The following is a 13,640-nucleotide window of genomic DNA, read 5'->3' on the forward strand; positions in this document are numbered from 1 at the left end:
AGGGCTCGAACTCACCAACCATGAGATCATGACCTGAGCCGAAGTTGGATGCTTAACCAACTGAGTCACCCAGGTGACCCATCATTTTTATTTTATTTTATTTTTTAAAATGTTTATTTATTTTGATAGAGAGAGCACACAAGAGTGGGGGGGGGGCAGAGAGAGAGAGATGAAGAAAGAGAATCCTAAGCAGGCTCTGTGCTATCAGTGCAAAGCATAACGTGGGACTTGATCTAAAACTGCAAGATCATGACCTGAGCTGAAATCAAGAGTCAGACACTTAACCAGCTGAGCCACCCAGGTGTTCCCAAAATATCTTTTTTTTGAGACAAAATACCATTATTTTCAGCCAACAAAGGCCAAAAGAATTTATTTCTAGCAGACTCATGCTACAAGAAATGTTAAAAGAAGCCCTTATGGAAGAGTAAAAATGATACCAGATGGAGGTATGCATCTACTTAAAGGAAGGAAGAACATCAGAAATGACAAATATGTTGATAAATATATGAAATTTTAAAAATTTTTATTTAAATCTCTTTAAAAGATAACTGAGAGATTAAAATAGTAATAATAACAAGAGAGTGCAGAGTTTATAATAAATGAAGAAATAAAATGTATTACAATATCAGAAAGAACAGGAGGAGAGAAATGGCATAAGATTCTTATGCTAGACACAAAATAGTATAATATCACTTTAAGGTAGAGCGTGTCATGTCAAAAATGTACTCTATAAACCCTAAAGCAACCACTAAAACATAGAACAAAGGTTATAGCTAATAAGCTAACAAATGAGTTAAAATAGAATCCCCCAAAACATGCAACTAACCCAAAGGAAGGCAAAAAAAAAAAAAAAAGCCCCACAAAAAACACAACCAAGAAAGCAAAGACAGTTAATAGCAAGACACTAGATTTAAAACCAAACTGTGGCAGGGGTGCCTGGGTGGCTCAGTCAGTTAGGTGTCCAATTCTTGGTTTTGGCTCAGGTCATGGTCTCATGGGTTCATGAGTTTGAGCCCCACATGGTGAGTTCTGGCCTCCTTGGGATTCTCTCTCCCTCTCTCTCTGCCCCTCCCCTGCTCATGCTGTCTCTCTCTCTCTCTCAAGATAAATAAACAAACTTAAAAAAAAAAAAACTGTGTCAATAATCACATTAATGCAAATAGTCCAAATATGTAAATTAGCAGGGACAGAGTATCATATTGGATAAAAAAGCATGTTAGCTAATAAGCTAACAAATGAGTTAAAATAGAATCCCCCAAAACATGCAGCTAACCCAAAGGAAGGCAAAAAAAAAAAAAAAAACCCACAAAAATACTGCCTAGATTAAAATCATTGTAAATGTACTGATGTAAATACATTAAAAATAAAGTAAAATAACTCTTATATGTCTATATTATTATCAGTCAAATAGACTTTATATCAAAGAATAGAATAAAAAACATTTTAAGTTCATTTCATAATGAAGAAGGGACAATTAAGAGGATATAACTGTCCTAAATAATTATGCATCTGATATTAGAATTTAAGAATACATGAAGCAAAACCTGATATAACTACAAACAGCAATAGATAAATCCACAATTACAGTCAGACATTTTAATTCCTTCTGTCAACAATTCACAGAACAAGGAGACTGAAAATAAGTAAGGATAGAGAAGTCCTGAAGAACATTATCAACCAACTTGACCTAGTTGACATTTATAAAACTATCCACTCAAAAACAGCAGAATATCCATTCTTTTCCAGGGCACATGGTACATTTACCAAGACAGATTATATTATGGGCCAGAAATCCAATATTGATAGAATTCAAGTAATATGAAGTATGTTCTTTGACAAAAATAGAATTAAAAATCAATAACAGAAAAGATCTGGGAAATATCCAAATGTTTGAAAATGAAGTAACCCACTTCTAAATAATCTGCAGGTAACAGAAGAAACCTAAAGGGAAATTAATAAGTATTTTGAACTTTGGACACCTGGATGGCTCAGAGTTAAGTGTCCAACTCTTGCTTTCAGCTCAGGTCATGATCTCACAGTTTGTGAGATTGAGCCCTGCATCAGGCTCTGTGCTTGAGATTCTTTGTCTCCTTATCTCTCTGTTCCTCTTCTGCTCTCTCTCTCTCTCTCAAAATAAATAAATACACATTTAAAAAATACTTTAAAAAGTATTTTGAACTAAATGAAAATGATAATACAACTTAGCAAATTTTGTGAAATGCCACTGAAGTAGTATTTAGAGGAAAATTTATAATTCTAAACATCTATATTAGAAAAGAGGAAAGACGTCAAATGAATGTCCTCAGCTTTGATTTTAAGAAACTAGGGGAAAAAATGGGGCACTGGGTGGCTCAGTTGGTTGAGGGTCTGACTCTTGATTTTGGCTCAGGTCATGATCTCATGGTCATGAGATCAAGCCCCATGCTGGGCTTCATGCTGGGCATGGAGACTGCTTAAGATTATCTCTCTCCCTCTCCTCTTCCCCTCACTTCCCAAATAAATAAATAAATAAATAAATAAATAAATAAATGAAAGAAACTAGAAAAAAAGAATAAATTAAACCTAAAGTAAGAGTAAAAGAAATAATAAAGATTAGAGAGATCAATAAAATAAAAAAATGGGGAAAAAAGAGAACATTAATAAAACTAAAAGCTGAATTTTTAAAGAAGGTCAGTAAATTTAATGACCTCTAGCCAGACTGATCAGGAAAAGAAATAGAGAAGATGAAAATTACCAATATCAGGAATGAGAGAAGCGACATCCCTACAGACTCTACAGATATCAAAAGAATAATAAAGGACTATTATGAACAACTCTAAGACAATAAATTTGGTGACTTCACCAAATGAATATACTCTGTGAAAGATCCAGACTACTAAAACTCACTCAAGTAGAAATAAATAACCTGAATAGCTACCTATTAAAGAAATTTATAGTTAAAAACTTTCCCAAGGAGAAAACTTCAGACCCAGAAGACTTTACTGGTAAGTTCTATTAAGTATTTAAAGAAGATATAATATCCATTCTCCATAAGCTCTTACAGAAAATTGATGAAAGGGAAACTCATTCAATGAGGCCAGCATTACCACTTACCAAAGTCAGATAAAGACATTACAATAGAAAAAAAGAAAGCTCTGTAGATCAATATCCCCATGAGCATAGATGCAAACATTCTCAAGGACATTTTAGGAAATCAATTACAATATGTAAAAATAGTAACTCATTATGATAGTGTGGAATTTATCCTAAGAATGTAATTTTGGTTTACCACTCAGAAATCAATCAGTGTAATTTAACAAACTAAAAAGGATTATAATTGTCTCAAGCAGAAAAAAATATTTGTCAAAATCAATACCACTTCTGATAAAAATTCAGAAAATCAAGGATAAATTGGAACTTCTTCAACTTGATAAAGGACATCTATGAAAAAATCTATGAAAACTTTATATTTAATACTGAAAGGCTGAAGGCTTTCACCCTAATATCAGGAACAAGTCAGACATGTTTCTTTTCTCCTTGTAGTGGAAGTGTCAGCCAGTACAATTAGGCAAGAAAAAGTAAAGGGTAACCGGCTTGGAAAGGAGAAGTAAAACTGTCTTTATTTGCAGATGACATTATATTACAGAGAGAAAATCCCGAAAAGTTAACAACAAAAAAAACTATTAAAACTAATAAATGAGTTCAATAAAGTCAACATCAGTATACTAAAATCAATTTTATTTTTAAGTACTAACAATAAACAACCTGAAAATGAAATCAAGAAAATAATTCCATTCACACTAGTATCAAAAATAATACAGTACTGAGGAATAAATCTATCTAAAGATGTTCAACTGTAGATTATAAAACATTGCTAAAAGAAATTAAAGAAGATCTAAATAAATGGATAGACAATCCATGTTCATGGATTTCAAGACTCAACATTATTAAAATGGCAATCCTTCTCAAATTCTAGGTAGATTGAATGTAATCTCTATAAAAATTTCAGCTTTTTAAAAATAGAATTAGGCAATAAAATTCTAAAATTTATATGAAAATGAAATGAACCCAAGTAGAAAAAAATGGAGGACTTCTTGATTCTAAAACTAACCATCTTGATTATTAAGATTAAATTTTTAGTAAGTTTTTAATAAATCTTTTACATAAGGATAGAAATACAGATCAACAGAACAGAAATGAGAGTCCAGAAATAAACTTGTACATTTATGATAAGTTGATTTTAGACAAAACTGCAAAGGAATTAAATGGGGCAAAGAATCACTTTTTCAACAAATAGTTCTGAGACAAATGGAAGTCCATATACAAGAACAAGGATTAAGATCGTTGCCTCACACCATACACAAAAATTAACTTTAAAAATTGATACATTAGCTCTTTCCCATCTTGCAAGATGGTGGAAGAAAAATCTGAGAAGATTGATACTAAGAAGAAGAAACTTGAAGCCAAAAAGGCTGATGCTGGTGGCAAGATTATGAAGGGTAACCTCAAGCCTAAAACACCAAAGAAGGGGAAGCCCCACTGCAGCCCAAACCCTGTCCTAGTCAGAGGAATTGGCAGATATTCCCAATCAGCTATGTATTCCAGAAAGGCCACGTACGAGGAAATGTTCAGCAGCCAAATGCAGGGTTGAAAAGAAAAAGGAGAAGATTCTTGCTACTGTCACAAAACCCATTGGTGGTGAAGAGAATGGTGGTACCAGAGTGATTAAACTTCACAAAATGCCTAGGTATTATCCTATTGAAGATGTGCCTCAAAAGCTATTAAGCCATGGCAAAAAACTTGTCAGTCAGCATGTGAGAAAACGGTAAGCTAGCATCACTCCTGGGACCATTCTGATCATCTTCACTGGGTGCCACAGAGGCAAAAAGGTGGTTTTCCTGAAGCAGCTTAGAAGTGGCTTGTTTCTTGTGACCGGACTGCTGGCCCCCAATTGAGTTCCTCTGCATAGAACATACCAGAAATTCATCACTGCTACTTCCATCAAAATTGATATCAGCAGTGTGAAAATCCCCAAACATCTTCACTGATGTTTACTTCAAGAAGAAGTTGTGTAAACCTAGACATCAGGACAGTGAGATCTTCGACCCAGAGAAAGAGAAGTATGAGATTATAGAGGTTGATCAGGAAGCCATGGATTCAAAAATTCTGCCAAAAATCAAAGCTGTTCCTTAGCTTCAGGGCTACCTCCACTCTGTGTTTTCTCTCACAGATGGAATTTATCCTCACAAATTGGTGTTCTAAATTTCTTATACAGAACCTAATTAAATAACTGATCCACTTCCAAAAACATAAAACAAACAAATGATAAATAAAAAATTGATAAATTGGACTTCATCAAAATTAAGTGTTTGTGCTTGATTTTGCTTTTATTTTAGAAAGTCAAAGAAGCCACACAATGGAAAAAAATATTTGCAAATCATATATCTGATAACAGACTTATATCCAGAATATACAAAGACCTCTTATGACCCAATTATAAGAAGACAAACAACCCAAGTAAAAAATGGGCAAAATATTTTAATAGACATTTACCAGAGAAGATACATGAGGGGTACCTGGGTGGCCCAGTCAGTTAAGCATCCAACTTCAGGTCAGGTCATGATCTCACAGTTCATGGGTTCAAGCCCTACGTCAGGCTCTGTGCTGACAGCTCAGAGCCTATAGCCTGCTTCATATTCTGTGTCTCCCTCTCTCTCTCTGCTCCTCCCCCATTCACACTCTGTCTCTCTCTCTCTCTCTCTCAAAAATGAATAAACATTAAAAAAATTAAAAAAGAAGATACATGAATAGCCAATAAACAAATGAAAAAGTGCTCAAAATCATTAATCTTAGGGAGATGCAAATTAAGTCTAAAAAGAAATATGCTTTCACATCCACTAGGATGACTCTATAATCAAAAATACAGACAAAAACAAGGGGGTGTGAAATTATGGAAAAACCTCATACACTGCTGGTAGGAAATGTAAAATGATGCAGCCTCCAAAAATAGTTTGGCAGGTGCTCAAAAAGTTAAAGAAAAATGAAAATGCAGGTCTATACAAAGATTTATATATGAATGTGCATGGCAGTATCATTCATAGTTACCCCAAAATGGAAACAAGCAAATGTCCATCAAACTGGATATTTTGCATAAACAAAATGTGGTATATTCTTAAGATAGAACACTTTCTGGCAATGAGCTGTTACAGAGTACTGATACATGGTATAAGATAGAACCTCAAAAACATGCTACATGAAAGAACCCAGACAAAAAAGATTGCATATTATGATTCTATTTACCTGAATGAAATGTCCCTAAAAGGCAAATCCACAGAGACAGAAGTAGATTAATCATTTCCTAAGGCTAGGAATGGAAAAAGAGTTATTGAAAATGGATGCAAGACCTTTTTAGGATAATTAAAATGTTCTAAAATTGAATTATGGTAATGGTTGTACAAGTCTGTAAATTACTGAAATTCTTTGAATTTTATGCTTACAATGAATAAATTTTATGGTATGCAAATTTCACCTCAATAAAGCTGTTCAAAAAAAAAAAATAAACCAAACCAGGATGGCATTTTATAGAAATTGATGATTTGTCTCTAAAATTTATAGGAAATATAAAAGCCTTAGAACAGTCAGAGAAATTTTTGACAAAGAACAAAGTTAGAAACTTACACTATCTGATTTCAAGATTTCTATAAAGCTACAGAAATCAAGAAGAGGTTATGGTATGGCTTAAGACAGTCAATGGAACTGACTAGAGTCCAGAAATAGATTCACACATATGTAAAAAACAAACAAAAAAAACAAAACAACAACAACAACAACAACAACAACAAAAACCTGACTTCAGCAAAGATGCCAAGGTAATTCGACAAATGGTGCTGGAACAGTCCATAAATGTGGTAGGAAGAATAATAACCTTCACCCCCAAAGATGTCCATGCTCTAATCTCTAGAACCTGGGAATATGTTTTCTTCCATCTTCCATGGCAAAAGGGACTGAGTGAAAGATTTGAGGAATTGGGGCGTTTACCCTAGGTAGACCCACTGTAATGAACATGTTCCTTAAACATGGAAGAGAGGCAGAATAGAGTCAGAGAGTGATGTGACGATGAAAGGAAGATACAGTGCAATGCAATGTTGCTGGCTTTGAAGACAGAGAGAGTAGATCCTAAGTTGAGGAATGTGGGTGGCCTTTGTAAGCTAGAAAGACAAGGAAAGAGATTCTCCTTAGATCCCCCCAGACTTTCCTTGAATGCAGCTCTGCCGACATCTTGATTTTAGCCCAGTGAGACCCGTGTTGGACTTTGAATCTACAGAACTGTAAGATAGTAAGTTTGTGTTGTTGTTGATTTAAATGTTTATTTATTTATTTTGAGAGAGAGAGAGCATGAGCAGGAGAGGGGTAGAGAGAGAATCCCAAGGAGGCTCTGTGCTGACAATGCAGAGTCCCATTTGGGGATCCATCTCACAAATTGTGATATCATGACCTGAGCCGATATCAAGAGTGAGATGCTTAGCCGACTGAGCCACCCAGGTGCCCCATGTTTGTGTTGTTTTAAGCTATTAAATACACAGTAATTTCTTATCGCAGCTACTTTGATCCACACCTCATACCATATATAAAAACTACCTCAAAATAGACCTGAATGTAAAATCTAACACTGTAAATCTTCTAGAAGAAAACATATGAAAAAACACTTGTGACTTTGGTTAGGAAATGATTTCTTAAGCATAACACCAAAAGTGGTATCAATAAAAGAAAATAATTTTAAACTGTATCTCATCTAATTAAAAACTACTCTTCAAAAAGAATGGTAAGAAAATGAAAAGCTAAGCCACCGCACGGGAGGAAATATTTTCAATACACATATCTGAGAAAGGACTAATAATAAGAATGTATAAAGCATTCTCACTCATCAATAATAAGATAAACATTGTGAGTAAGCCAAAGATTTGAACAGACTCTATGTAAAAAAAAAAGTACGAAAGGGGTCAATACGCACATGAAAAGGTGCTTTACATCATTATATGTCAGAGAAGGGTAAATTGAACCAGAGTGAGATACCACTTCACACCCAGTAGAATGGTAAAATAAAAAGTATCATAATGCCAAGTGGTGGTGAGAATTAGGTGAGTAACTTAAGACTCTCAAACCTTGCTGGTAGAAATGTAAAATGATACCACCACTTGGTAGTTCTTACGAAGTTCAACATACACTTACTGTTCAACTCAGCAATGTCACTCACACATCTTTACCCATGAGAAATGAAACCATATTCTGTAAAAAAATCTATCAACTTGTATGTGAAAACTGTAAACTTACATATGGAAATTCATAGCAGATTTATACATAACTGCCTCAACTGGAAACAACTCAAATGTATATCAACCCAAGAATGATTCACAAACTGGCATATCCGTACAATGGAAAAACACTGAACAATAAGAAAGAAGGAACTGTACAACCTGGGTGAATGTCAGAAACAATCTGTGGAGCCAAAGCTAATTTACACAGCAGAGTTTATACTTTATGATTTTATATTTGAAATGAATGCTTTCATAGACAAAAAAAAAATAATCTAAAATGACAGAAAGCAGATTAGTGGTGCCCTGAACCAGGAGTGATGGGAATTGGCTGCAAAGGGGCATTCAGGAGCTTTTTGGGAAATGGATATCTTGATTGTGATGGTAGAGGTTGCACATTTTCAGAACTTATTAGATGGTATACTTAAGATGATGATATTTTATTCTATGCAAATTCTATTTTAAGAAAGTTTATTCAAATATAACTCAAAAATTTCTAATCATATAAAAGGAAGGTCATAAAATATTTATTCTAAATTAATAGGAGCTCTGACTCAAGGCATAAGAAATAAAGTGATATACAATCTCTTACATCGTATCAATTCTGATATTCTATGACTTCATGAAATACACTGAAAGCTCAACAAAAGAAGCTTAATCTTAACATCATGAAGAAATTCGCAGTAGATATAGAATCATTGATTTTGAAAAAAAAAAAGAATCATTGATTTTGGAGTTAGAAGGGAAATTGGGGGTTGTGTTATGCAAATTTTCCTCCTGTAGAGGAATCCCCATTAGCAAATCGTGTATTGTATTTGTTGAAAATGTGTTTCGCTTGTATTGAATTGGAAGTCTCTCTCCTGGGTCTTATTCAATTTGGGGTTTTACTGTTATGAGCAAATGTCATTTAGGGGAATGTGCCTCTTCTGAAAGTCATTTTAAGGGCAAGAGAAATACCCATCTACATTGATGGTCAAAGCATGCTAAGGCAGGCCTTGATAAAAGACTCCACTAGTGCTTCCAAAGTTCCTGCTACCAGTGAGGGGCTCAGGGACTGTCTCCTAAATAGGTTGGCCTCAACTTTTTACATTTATTACAATTCTGCACTTTGACCAGAAGCCTCTGTCATATATTCATGAAGCCCAAGCTATTTTACTACAGTGAAAGGAAATCTTGGTATATGGCAATGTTCCCTGGATCTGATAGAAGGGATGCGAGCATTACATGGGAACTAGACTTAGTCATCGCTAAGATCCTGTGGTTCTAAGAAAGTTACAAGTACACTGTTCATATTACTCAGTTCAGAGGGTCACACCAGTTTTTGTGGCAAGCAGTGTTCGCTGGCTACCCAATAGATATTCCTTTCTTTGTGCTTCCACATGCAACTGTGTAAACATGTAATGTGGGCTGTAGCAACCATTTTGTGACCATGAAGGAAAAGCCAAGAAAACCACAGAAAGGTTGAACAAGAACCTGATATTGTTGAGCTACGGAATTAACTAACCCTGAAAATTCCCAACTGTGGACCCTTTCATAAGTGAAATCAATCCTGTGGTTTAAACAACTTGAAGTTGAGTGTTTTGCTGTTTTCTTTCTCTAGCCAGATGCATTCTAACTAATACAAATTCCTAGGCCATCTTAATATGCAGATCCTAGACTGGGACCACAGATGCATCTTTTAGTTCTGTTATTAGGCGGCAGATGGTCAGTCTCTAAGATGGACCTCATTGATCCCTGCTTCCTGGTATTTGCACCCTGGACTAGCCTTCCCTGACATTTAATCAGGGCTGGTCACTGTGACCAGTGAAGTATGGTAGACATCATGGTGTATGACTTCTGATACTGGGTCATGAAAATATTGCACCTTCTGTCGTGGCCTCTTGGTTTACTTACTCTGGAGGAAGCCAGCTTCCATGTTGTGAGAACACTCAAACATCTCTGTGGAGAGGCCCATATGGAGAAGAACTGAGGACCCTCACCGAACAGCCAATGCCATCTTATATGAGTAAATCAGGTCCATCGGTTATAGTCAAGCCTTCAGATAATAGCTGTTCTGGCTGACCTGTCTTTATTTTATGAAAAATCATGAGCTGAAACAGCTGGCCAGACTATTCTTGACTTCCTGATCCACAGAAACAATGAGAGTTGATAAATATTTATTTTTGTCTTAAGTCACTAGGTTTGGGGTTAATTTGTTACACAGAAATGGTTAAGTAATACAGGGTGATAGTCCTTTTATATTAGAACCAAAATTCTACTCTTGAGTACTTGGTCACAACTGCTTTCCTTGCCAGTACTTACAGCCCACTTGAAGATTTCCAAAACAAATGGCTTAAAGAGTTTGTTCTTCCCTTTGCACACAGCCCGTAAGTTCAGATGCTCCAAGTTATCTTTATTCTAAAAACAATTATTACCCATTCTTCACCTCTTCCTTTTCTTCCTTTCCTTCTCCATCATTTCTGTCTTTTAGTCCTTACCCTCAAAGTATCGAGATTTTTCTTTTTTTCTTTTTTAAATATAATTTATTGTTAAGTTAGCTACAATATAGTGTATACAGTGTGCTGTTGGCTTCAGGAGTAGATTCCCATGATTCATCACTTACATACAACAGCCAGTGCTCGTCCTAACAAGTGCCCTCCTCAATGCCCATCACCCATTATCCCCTCCCCCACCATCAACCCTGTTTGTTCTCTGTATTTAAGAGTCTTTTATGGTTTGCCTCCTTCTCTATTTGAAGCTCTTTCCCCTCTTCCCTTCACCCATGGTCTTCTGTTAAGTTTCTCAATTTTCACATATGAGTGAAAGCACATGATATCTGTCTTTCTCTTACTGACTTATTTCACTTAGCATAAAGGCCTCCAGTTCTATCCACGTTGTTGCAAGTGGTAAGATTTTTCAAAACAAAGTCCTCATAGTACTAAATCAGTCAGTGCGGGAGTCAGCAAACTACCTCCCACTGGCCAAATCTAGCCGTCTGCTATTTTTGTAAATAAATGTTATTGTATGTTATTGGAACATACCCATGCCAATTTGTTTACATATTGTCTAAGTCTGCTTTTTCACTATAGAGCTGAGAAGTTGTAACAGAAATTATATGGCTCATGAAGCTTAAAATATTTACTATTTGGCCCTTCACAGAAAATGTTTGCAACCCAGACTTCGGGTTCCTAATATTTTATTGTGTACCACTTTCCTCAGGGCTTCTAACTTGGGGAGAGCACCAGTCACAACTTATATCCATGCAGAAGCATTCACCTTCACAACCTAGGGAATCTGTTGTTACTCTCAGGTTTTCATCACCTGGATGGTAAGCAATCAGTACATCTCAGACCAATTCACTTTAGTTTTTCTGCTTTGTTGATACTGGAGTTCTCAATTCACACATAAAGTTGTGGGGTGAAAAGATGATTCTAATTTCCTTCCCTTCTTACTTCTCTGCCTCCCTTTCCAGTAAGGATGGGTGAAATGGCAAAAGCATTTTTTAAATTAAAATAATTTTTTAATGTTTATTTTTGAGGGGGTGGGAGGGGCAGAGAGAAAGGGGACAGAGAATCCAAAGCAGGCTCTGAGCAGACAGATGTGGGCTCGAGCCCATGAACCGTGAGATCATGACCTGAGCCGAAGTTGGATGCTTAACAGACTGAGCCACCCAGGCACCCCAAAAGCATTTTAATTCATTATTTATGAATTGAAAAACCATGCAGGGATGTGGGGAAATTATGGTCTGGAAGCATGCACACACACACACACACACGCACACACACACTCATGCATGCACACACGCGCACGCACACACACCAAATCAGGCTGAGCAAGTTTGGCATGGAGATGCCGTACCCTAACACATAATCACAGAGCACTTCTCAGCTCTGGCCCTTCAAAGAGGAAGAGGAACAAGGGTAATTCCAGCTATTACAGGCTCCTGGGCACCAAATGAAACACTCTGCTGTAAATTGTATATAATCACCGAGGAAGACTTTTATTTCTCCGTGGTTACGAATGGGACTTTTCCTTCCTCTTGTCTAGGAGGAAAGGAACGGGTTTAGATCAGTATGGGGGAGTTTCATTTGGCTGAGATGACCAGAACTCTCTCTGGATTCCAACAGGCCCTGGGCCTATATTCAGGACCTGTGTAAACAGAGCTTCTTAGGTCTCTTTTCTTACATCAGAATTTCTCTTCTCCTGATGACAAGATTTCTGCCCTTAGGACCAAGCACATCAACCACGAGCTGGTAGAAATTTTCAGATGCTTGGAAGTGGTAGATACAGAATATAAAGCTCTTGCTTATTCTGTAACATTTCTGAAACTTTTCCCATATAGTCTCTGCTCTCTGGCAGCTCACAGTTTTGTAGGGGAGACCAATTATTTATAGGAAAATGCTGAGTTACAGATGTCTGGATTCTTGAGAAGCAGTAAGGGAAGGGATCATCAGATACTGCATACATTTTTATTGTGCTAGGGCAAGCTAGTTCCCTCCAAGTTGTTTTTAGATTGTTTTCCATGGGTGATTGGTGATGTCCTACAGGATGGTGATACTGGTAGTTGGAGATTGGCATGGCCCTCCTATTCCCACTTCTATACCAGGACTGGCCTCCAACACATTTTCTCTCCTCCTCATACTGGGTGAGATACCAGGAAAGTGGAGAGAGTGGTAGACCCACTCCCCCTGGGCACACAGTCTTTTGGAATGGAGACAAGAATTGCATACACAAAACAGTTAGAAAACCAGACTGAAGAAGGTAATTTCTGAAGTGTACCGAACAGAGAACAGGACGTTCCCAGAGGAACATGGTCTAGAAGTCAGAGAAGATGAAGCTAAGCTGTGTGGGAGGGGGTTGGGGTGCAGGGCTAGGCAAGGGGACAGCAGTCTCCTCCATCTCACAGACTGGAGGTCATTGAGTCCATTGTGACTGAGTCCCACCCTCCCTTTCATCTTTCCTTTCTGACCCCGCTTTTTTCCATGTAGCATCTGATGCTACTTTCTACATTTCATTCTGAGTTTATCATCTATCTGTATTAGTTGATCCTTCTCAGTTATGTCATCTTATCAGTTACTTTTTCCCACCACTTTTCTACTTCTGTGATGTTTTAATTATGTGATGTATGTATTTCTTAATCTCTTTTTATCTCATGTCTATCTAATGTCTATCAAATCACCTATTTATTCCTATTTATCTTCATCTATCTGTTTTTATTTCACTTTCCTTTTTCTTTTGTGTCTAAATGACATTTACTTCCCTTAAGTCTTTCATCCTTAATACTGCCTTTTTAAAGTCTTCTTTCCCTCTACTTCTTCCCCCACCCTTATTTCCACTGAATAGTTTTCTTTTATAGGGCAACACTCCTCC

General features: G+C 36.5%; 1 pseudogene; it reads left to right on the forward strand.

Moving 5' to 3' along the window:
- Positions 1-4,390: 4,390 nt before the first annotated feature.
- On the forward strand, positions 4,391-5,276 carry LOC123591252 (annotated as a pseudogene).
- The last annotated feature ends 8,364 nt before the right edge of the window (positions 5,277-13,640 follow it).

The sequence above is a fragment of the Leopardus geoffroyi genome, chromosome B4 (assembly GCF_018350155.1).
Source record: "Leopardus geoffroyi isolate Oge1 chromosome B4, O.geoffroyi_Oge1_pat1.0, whole genome shotgun sequence".
NCBI classification, from domain to species: Eukaryota; Metazoa; Chordata; class Mammalia; order Carnivora; family Felidae; genus Leopardus; species Leopardus geoffroyi.